At 41.2% G+C, this 10,286-nt stretch overlaps 1 protein-coding gene across 1 annotated transcript in view; it reads right to left on the reverse strand.

The window, feature by feature from the left end:
* ADAR (adenosine deaminase RNA specific) overlaps nt 1–9,977 on the reverse strand; it is a 261,026-nt gene extending 251,049 nt beyond the window's left edge. The window contains exon 1 of the mRNA XM_086947602.1: nt 9,830–9,977. The gene's annotated coding sequence lies outside the window, so the exon portion shown is untranslated. The remainder of the gene's footprint in view (nt 1–9,829) is intronic.
* Between the last annotated feature and the right edge of the window lie 309 nt (nt 9,978–10,286).

Here is a 10,286-nt window from a genome sequence, read left to right on the forward strand (position 1 = left end):
GAGTGGGTTGGGCACTCACCACTCTGCGCACTCACCACTCTGCGCACTCACCACTCTGCGCACTCACCACTCTGCGCACTCACCACTCTGCACTCACTACTCTGCACTCACTACTCTGCACTCACTACTCTGCACTCACTACTCTGCACTCACTACTCTGCACTCACTACTCTGCACTCACTACTCTGCACTCACTACTCTGCACTCACTACTCTGCACTCACTACTCTGCACTCACTACTCTGCACTCACTACTCTGCACTCACTACTCTGCACTCACTACTCTGCACTCACTACTCTGCACTCACTACTCTGCACTCACTACTCTGCACTCACTCTGCACTCATTTAATAGGTCTCACCGTTTTCTGCATACTTTTGTGAGAGACTGTTCTATTTCCTTGTTAAATACTTCTGCATCAAACTGGGAAAAGGCAAGGGAGTCTGGCACTGGGGCTGCATTGCTTTCAGCTTTCAGCACACCCCTTCCCTGTCTCCGCAGCACCAGACAGGACAGCCAGGCAGCCCCTGATCCTTCTGCAGAACGACTTAAAGTGCCCCTTTCACTTAAACTTTCATCAACCTAACATGTTTTCAAAGGAACCGGAAAAACGACGAGATGTGCAGTTTGACATTGTCTGTGCAGGAAGGGGCAATGTCTCTCGGTTAATGATCAGGGCGTAAATATTTCTCTGTTGCTATTGAGTGTGGGCCGTAAGGGTGAGCTTCTTGGGGCTTTATCATAGTCAGTGAGTTCTTATAGGGTGCTTAAAGGGGGTGCTTCCAATTCCCAATTGATGATTGTAGTGGGCGGTAGGGGGGGGATGTTGTTTTCCTGTGGATATTCACCATGCGCTCAAAAGGAGGCTGTTGTCAACCTCTAGAAAATCAGTGTGTGGACTGAGGGGCGCTTATATTTCCATTTGCAAATGTTTCTCTGCAATAAAAACGTCTCGCAAAACATAATTTCAGGCCGCCTGTCACATTACACAGTAGGAGGCACTTTAAATATAGAATCGAGTATGCCCCCGGAATGCCGCCGCGGCCGCCCCGGAAGTCAGGCACGGTCGCCTGTGACGGGGGCGGAGCCACGTTCAGAGCGGAAGAGGAGGCAGGCGGAGTCGTTGCGTCTCGCGGCCCGGGGCTCCTGTGAGCGGTGTGGAGCCCCGGGGCCGCGCCAGCAGGAGGTTGGGCGCCGCGTGCTGAGCAGAGTCCCCGACATTGGCCAGGTAAGTTCAAAAAAAGGCTGGGGGGGGCTTGGTGCACTTGTGTGTGTGTGTGCTCGTGTGTGTATGTATGCGTGCGACGGTGACGGCGGGGGAGGGAGGGAGGGGGGGGGGCTTCGGTGCACGTGTGTGTGTGCGCGCGCGTGTGTGTATGTGTCAGGGGGGGTGTCTCTGTATGTATGTATGTGCGTGCGTGCATGGGCGCTTGTGTGTGTGTATGCGCATGCGTGTGGGGTGCTTGCGCTTCCCAGGAGACAGCGCCTGGCCACAGCGCGCGTTCCAGTTACAAATCGCCTGGAAGGATGCGCGTGGCCAGGACTGTCTCCTGGGACTGAGAGTCGCTGACAAAAGATCTCCTGGCGGACACAGCGCTGACGCGCTGTTAAACGCCAGGAGACCTAAAAATGTAATTTGTGAGAGAAGCTCAGTCACCAAGAAGTGGGGAAAAAGCGTTGTGCTCAACCGTAATTAAAATAACAAAAGTAGTTTAAGCGGATGGAAAGGAGTACTTCAGCCCTGGGATACTGATAAGAAGACACGGAGGACAACAGTAAATGGTATAACTAGTAGAAACTGAGGAAAAGTGGCAAGCACACAAGCGACTGAAAAGGTAGGGCGGAATGTAAGCCCCTTTTAACAGTCTTGGTGGGTACAGAGTAATTTTTTTTCCGTAACAAAATGTAAGTACCTATTTGAATTAACTGTACATATTCAGCAGTTAGAAATGAAACATTTTTGTTTTGTAATGCTCAAGTGTGGTAGAAACAAGGATTGCAATAGGATGAGAACAAATCTAGAAACTTTACTTGGTGATGAACAAATATTAAATATATTTACTGAAACCAGATTTTCAAACACGATATGTATGTAATGTAGTTTTAACAGTAAAACTACATGTCTTCAAATTTAGTGCCCATTTCAATGGAAAATGTGCTGTCTGTAATGACAAAGCCCACCATATGTCCATCCCTAGGTAGGGCAGGCTTGTTCTAAAAAGCTGCGGAAACACTTTTCTAGTATGTTTTCCAAAAACCAATGCAAACCAAAAATAAAATACCTCATCGCCCACCCAGAGACCAAAAAATTAAAACATCTAAAGACTGCAGCATAATCATGTTCCTGGTTTTTTTGCCCAACAGAAGTGGCTATTATTTATGCAGGGCTCAGGCCAATCCAAAACGGTCTCACTGCTACATTATAGTTTTAACAATTAATGTAGAGACAAATAAAAAATGCAACTTATGTTCAGGAAAATCTTCCACTTGGGTGCAAGGTATTGCTCTGAGCAGATCGAGAGGCACTGCCACTATCACTAGTCAGCCAATAGTAAAGCACTGAAACCTTTAGACAGGTGACGGAAGAATTAAACTGAGTAACACCGAAATAATCTCTAGGTGGAATTGACAAAGTATCACAAACTCAATGGGCTAAAATAACCAATTTTTTTACAAACCTTCAATTCACCTCTTCCGCCCTTGGACTAGCAGGGCACGAGAAACTCACTGTCCCTCTTGTTTTTAATGCAGCACATATATCTGGGCAATAACATGGACCCCGAGAATCTAGTATTGTAAACGCTAACAAACAGATAAGACTGCACACACTGTACAGCCATATAGGTGAGAAATGAGAATGGAATGTAGCAACTACCCACACAGGGAATATATCATGTATATAACACAATATACTGTGCATTTCATGTCCATTATGGAGGTGTAATGTACACTTGGTATACAGTGTGCAGCACACTGCTCATTAAACTTAAACACCTTTATATATGTAGGAGCAATCAGTCATGAAACATGGATTACAAGCAGGTAGTCCAGTTTGTTTTCTGCATCTCAGTCAATATTGTTTTCTGACATTCTTGTTATTTACCTATATTTATTTCCTGGCTGTATTCACTTTTTCTTACCTGTTTTTATGTATTTATTTTTGGCGCATAACAAATTAAGTTGCAAGTATAATCATACTTTTAAATGAAATGCTGAAATGTACAGACACATTGATGTCTATGGCGATGAAGTGTACAAAGTACTTGACAACATACGCTCCCTGCTACGCCAGCCCTCACACACCGAGTCATGAGTGCAGCACTGACAAAATGCATAAGCCTGGAACACACTATACGTGAAAACTTTACACTTCCAGTAGCACCGCAACTGACACCTTTCCATTCTTGCACTTGAGGATTGGGTCCAACCCAATATCCCACTTAGAGATCCTCAATATTAGAAACATAATGCTGTAAAGAAACGCCGCAAAAAAATGCCCGGAGTCTCAAACAAAGTTGTAAATTCCGAATGTGTATGTTTTTAAGAGTAAACATAGTTAAACTGATTGTTTTCTGCATGTATTTGGGTTTCAAAATCTGTTAAATAACTAACAGGAAGCTAGTAATACTTACCCCACAATCTATCATACTAACTGTTAACTCCAAATATTTCAAGCATCAAATCACATCTGCTTGCCTCTATTCTACACTGAAAACCTTGTTGGGATCAACTGCCCTGCTTTTTCACTGTTCTTACATTGACTGGTGATATGGGAGCAGTTCAACACGTAGAGCATAAAGAATAAGCGGAGAAGAGCAGATTTAGGGGTTAGGCAACACAGCAAGATGCACAGTGAAACAAGATGCAAGCTTTACTCTGTATATTCGAATCGGAAGTACTGTGTACACAAAGGTACGTGGATGATATTTCCTATGTAAAGCCACGAGCAAAATACAGAAACCCTAGAGAGGCTGCAATAACGTGGCTGTCCACAGATTTATTTAAAAATTGCAAATATAAAAGTACTTTCTCTTAGCCTTAAACTAGAACACATTTTCACTTTCATAAACAACTGAAATAAAATCAGAAATGGGGAGTGTGATGCCTGCCAAACAAAAACAAGTATTGACAATGCCAATCCATTTGTTTTTTTTGTATACAGAAAATGTTTTCTGAACCTTCAGCGATACAGACAGAAGTAGTATTACATCATGGCAGAGTAGGTCAAACATAACAGGTACAGCAAAGGCAGCTGCAGTGCAAGCTTCATCCACACAAGAGCTCAATGGGAAAATTGCTTCAGTTATGTTTTGCTGGGAACCGGCAAATTGATTCCTGTTTCGGCACAGCGGAGACTGGTGGAAAAGGGCAGGGAAAAAACAATGTGAGGCATGACTTGGGAACACAACACATACCCCTGTTCTAATTCGCCAATGACGGAATGGTAGACCTCCAAACGCCATCTGGCCTACAGAGAACTCTAGTAGTGCTGGATGCCTATTATTAGATAAAACAGTTTGAGTGTGAGCGTTGGCAAACCTAAGATTCTTGAATACAAAAGACACCAATGGCATTATACGTAGACAATGAGCGACAACATCTTAGTGAACGTGAACACGTAAAACTATGTGGGGTTTTGCAGAAAGTTAAAGCAGGTTAAAGCTCACAATAATTTAATGAAAATTTGAACTTGCTACTACAAATTATGCACTTGGGTCTTATTGACTAGAATGGCCTGTTTTGCAAGTATTAAATCAAAACCCGAAATAATATTGCACGAAGCTCTGATGTTCATAAGTAAACGTAGTCTTATCATGATAGTTGTGTGCGTGTAAATATATATACTTTGAAAAAGTCTTCTGTGTAAGCTGAAACGAGTCAGAGGCTGCAAACTGGATGCTACAATTAAATAAAATATTTTGCACAGGAAGGGGAGTGCCTGTTGTCTTTTGGCGGCCTGTGACAGATTATATATATATATATATATATATATATATATACACACACACACACAAGCATGAAGCCAACAAGTGGTAGAAGAGGTAGGTAGGCGTGCTGTGGGCGAATAATGCATTGTGATCATACCCTCATTTGTAGAGCGCAAAGACAGTTATTTTCTTAACTCAAATGTACCACACAATGTCAACTAAGGATGGAGTTTGCAATACTTAGATACCAAGGTCATTAGATGTGGCTTATAAACAAGAGTGACAGTTTTTTAGTTTTAAAGTTCCAGGTAGAAAACTATCAACTTGTGTCTGCACGTATTTTGAAACATCTAGTAAAATATGTATTGAGAGACGGTTGATAGTATCAATCTTTACAACTAGGCCAACAGCTGTGTAGACTCACAAGAAGGGTAGTAAAAAAATAAATGTTTTAAAAAATAAATAAATAAAAGCTAACCAAAATGTAATCAGTTGCAGGTGTGAATAGTGGTAAATGTTATTTATAACAGTGCATTGAATATGAGCGATGTGTTATATATAGCTTATTATAGCAGTAAAAGCCTGTGAGGAATTACATTGCAAATATACTTTGGTTGAATAAATGTGGAAATATATTTGTTTTGGATCAATCTTTAAACAAAATGCAAATTACAAACAGATGTGTTTAGTTACAGACAGAAATGTCTACAAAAATAAATATCAGAAATCTTGGAGCCCTACTTATAACATTTTAACTGGTTAAGGAATGCAAGGAAGGGATTACTTAAAGCGAATATTTGATCCTTTAAGAGCAAAGATCCACATTCCTCATTGTAAAGGTATTTCAAAAACAGAGGAAAGACTCATCTAAGTATCAGAGCCCATTCTTTCTTTAACACTCAAGCAGCCCCTTTCAAAATACTATAGAGAAAAATAAGTGTGTCTCGTTTTTAGAAGGCAAGGATAATTTTCAGGGGCTTACAGAATATCAAGGATGACTGGCTAGGCTGACAGTAGTATTAGTTAGCAAACCATGTAAGTTTCCTATCGAAACTATTTTTTCTCATGCCCAGATTCTTAATATAAAACTTATTCAATTCTAGCTTTTGGCAAACAATTGTTGATGAACCTAAATACTGCTGACCTTTTGTCTGTCTGCAGAAAACAACTAATATTTTGAAGTATCTGCATTGGCTTAGATTTTCAGACGATGATTAAAATAAATTCTCTCAATTTGAGAGAAGTAACAAACTGTGGCACAGTCTTAAAATGATTGGGAGCTTTTTATGGGCTGTAGAGGCAAAGAATAAGATGATACTTCTCATATTTATGTTACTGTATCCTGTTTATTCAGAAATGGTGCCTAGTGTTGATTGTGAGCGTTATCCCCAATACTACTTTTGATCATTCTTACAACAGGAGTGTAACAATTTTAATTTCGGTATTATTTTAGGGTTTTCCAACCGATACTTTAAACGTAACATTGTATTTTGAGATTTGCTTTTGTAATCTTTTTTCATAGTTGTATTAGATTGTAGAAGTGTGACCATAACTGGATGGATATATATATATATATATATATATATATATATATATATATATATAGTTTATGGCCTGGCTTTAATGATGGTGGTTATCTTCCACGTGGTTTCCATCACACACCAGATTCAGAAGCACCCTGTAATATTACATTTTAGTGCCCTATTTCAAATTTAAAAATTAGCTTTATTAGGTTTTCAATTTGAAAGAAGAAAAAAACATAAAAAGCACAATTTTAACATTGCATGTTACAAGTATTATAAAATGTCATATTACATATATTATAAAAGTTATAAAGTTTTTTTTTATAAAAACAGCCTTTTAAAAGATATTTAGACGACTCCTTTGCAGAAGTTTTAGACTAAAACCATGTTATAAAGAAAAACACAGTTAAAGAGTTTTCCTATGTCTAATCATTCATTTCAGGAAAGTGGCTATGCTTCTTGCCATGCATATATCATCAAGAAATTGCAAAGCAAGATAAGCTGGTCGGCATTGTCTCAAGCTCCATATTTTCAAGACAGGTCTATACATCAAGTTTGAGGCGTGTAAGAACTGATCTATCATACCCTCTTATTGTGTATGTTAAATATGGTTGAATGGCGGAGGTAGAGTAAATCAGCTGGTTCGTTTGAACAGTTGGTCTGGAGGCCTCATTGGCAGACCTATTTTCCTCCATGTGGGCATGCATTGTTTTTTTAAAACCTTTCTTGAAATTGTGCCCAACACAGTAGGATTAGAATAATATTCAGGTTTGCCCAAATCGGTCATAAATTCTTAGATGCATTTCAGCCACCTAATCTCCAAGGGATGATCTAATTTTAGGCTATCAAAAGCACGTGTCGATTAAATGTAGTTTTTGGGGCGGTCCAGACCAGATGACAATAAAACTGGTTGTACCTTTATTGTACCAGTAATATATGGGAGGCCCAGCTCAGTATGGCAAATATAGATTGATGTTGATTGGGGAACAGCCAAAACGTATCTTAAAAATGTGACATTACAGAACCCCCATATAGCAGCCCCATAAATGGCTGTGCTGACACATTTGGCGTGGTAAATTTTGATCAGCTCAACCAGGGGTCTCTACCCTAATTTTTGTGAGAAATTCACTAATGCAGCTGTTGTTCTCATGAAAAGCAATTTCCTTGATTTAATGGCCTGCGACCACAACCCCTTGTAGTCAAATAAATTCCTAAATACAGATACGTAGGAGTGGATTTCACTTTTGTGTTCTCTACGAAAATGTTCACTGGCTTCGTTCCGCCCCTTCCACGATTCATTATAAGAGTCTTGGTAGGATTTATAATTAGAGCTAAACTTTGCATAAACTCGTAACTATTTAGAGCCCGCTGTAATCCTCTTGGTGTTCTGGCCATGATTACAGCGTCATCCGCTTAGGGCAGGTATAGGAAGCTTTTCCAGCTGCGGTAGGTCCCGGCACCCTTCCAACATAGCCCTCTCCAGACCGTTAGTAGACAGAGTAAAGAGGAAAGGCGCCAGGACACAGCCCTACCTAACCCCTCCTCCCTCCACTTGGAATGACGCCGTACACTCTCCATTGAGTCCATACCGTACCCGGGCTCATGCATTTGTATAGAGTGCTCTTAAAAATGAATTAAAAGGAGCCTCAACCCCCATTTCCTCTTGCCTTTGAATACTTCCCTACAAGAATGGTAAGATTGAGGACCTGTTCTGCGGTACCTAAACCCTCCCTAAAGAAAAATTGTAACTGACAATACACTTTTCCCACTGAATCCAATAGGGAAATGAGACTGTAGCATGCCGGTCACCTTTTTTAAAAATCTGCACCATGATTGATTCTGATCATGTGACTACTACTCCGACCAGGCAACTGGCGGAGAACACTTGCGTTGGTAATGGTCCTATTTAAGCTTTCTCCGACATTTAAGAATTTGGAGCCATGTCACGATTTCACAGTCAATGGGACAGAGCTTCTGTTTTGTAGTTGGTGTTAGCCACACAACAGTAGTTGCATATTCAGCCCATAAGATGCTTTAGGCAGGATCTCATAAATTGGATCTCTCTATATATGATTTCAGATATTGAGAGTCAATGCCAGATCACAGCAATTGGTTACTGTAACAAAGTCCAGCGTTATGGAAATACATTTGGACACACTAGTTAGGTATGTGCATTTGTGGGTTCAGACAAGTTTTCACGTACCAGAAGGACAGAACCCTTTAAGTTAGTCAGACTGGCCGTCGAGGATGCCCTACAAACCTTACTTTAAGCTATACTTGGAAGAAACAGCGATTTCCTTATTCCACATATGCGATAAAGATTCTGACCAGATTACGTTTTTCCAATTTTGTCCTCCCTGCGGGACAACAGAGAAAACACGTCGGCTGCTTGTAAAAAAAATAACAAATGGAATAAAGAGACAGTACAACAATAAGGACCAAGAAATTGATGAACTGTACTTTTGGATCACTTTCTCTATTTTCGGACCTCATTAATGTGCTCTGGTATTTAGTACACTGTATAATCGACGCCAAGGACATTTGTCTTATTAGACAGATAGACACCATTTGGTGGCAGGGTGTGCACTGTAGCATGGTAGCAGCTTTTACCTTACATTAATATATATTGTGTGTGTTACAAATTCCCTAAAGAGAGTACGGAATTTGGATGCTTAATTGCTGTTAACATGGCCACAACTTGTTTACATTATTCGAGGAATGGTTACATGTTTTCAAAATTCACCTGGACTGGAATTGGAATAGTAAATACGCCTTCAATTGCCGGGGGGGATGTTTAATTTCGCCCAAATACTCCCGAACTTAAATTAGTAAATTACCTGTCTCATAGACGCAAAACCCCTGCAGCCCAGTGATCACACCCGTTAGGGAAGAAAAACACTCAAAGCAACAGTATGAAGGATAGGGCCATTTTGGGGGCGTTAATTCTTTTCCCAACGTTCGCCCTCGATCCCACTACAGTGTTCACTTGGTCTGTCTTCCCATCCCCAGGCTCTGAGACACCCCAATAACTGACTGAAACGTCTTACTCGCAAACAGTGTAACATAAATAGCGTTAACAGGCCATGCGCCTTGACAGTATGAGGTAAAAGTAGTCGTTAAGTTGGTCACATTTCGGTAGCGTTGATGATCTGAGCAAAGCAGTTGTGATTAGGGCATTCGGGCGTCGCAGTTTGCCCGCTATATCAAGTGTGAGACGGACCAGACAAGGATAGCTGACCCGGAACAACAATGGGGATTGGAGGTTACGACACGGGGCTTTCGCTCCATTTTCACCTGCAGCTTCCTCTAGAAAACGATGTGCCCTCGTTGCAACGGCCGTTTCGTAGACGCGCGTTTCGGCCCCCCTTTCCCTCCTCACCCAATCCGCGGCGCCGCTGCACCCTCCTCTCGCCGTGGCCGGAACTGAAGACGGTGGATCGCCTTTGTCCGTTTCCCCTGCCCAGGTGCCGGCAAGAGGGCTCTGCTAGCGACAATCCCACACACGCTACAGAGCGAAGTTCCGGTGCGACGCCAGTGACGCACCAACCAAGCCGGAAGTGGACATGGAAATGAAAGACGGACCTACACGAGTAGAACACTAGCACTTTTACTAGAACCTGTACAATTTAAACGTTGCTATTTTTCTTAAAAGACGAAACTGCGCACTCCCATAGGTTTATTTCAGTATATTTAAATATGTCAGTGTTGTGTATTCTGAAAAGTCTGGTATAGCTCGTCAAAGTGAAATATATTTGAAATCATTGAATTTGATTATTTCGTTAATATTATTCTTTTTCAACAAGGTTACTAATTCTAGACTTCTAAATCAAGGTTTC

Source organism: Lissotriton vulgaris, chromosome 12 (assembly GCF_964263255.1).
Source record: "Lissotriton vulgaris chromosome 12, aLisVul1.2, whole genome shotgun sequence".
Taxonomy (NCBI): domain Eukaryota; kingdom Metazoa; phylum Chordata; class Amphibia; order Caudata; family Salamandridae; genus Lissotriton; species Lissotriton vulgaris.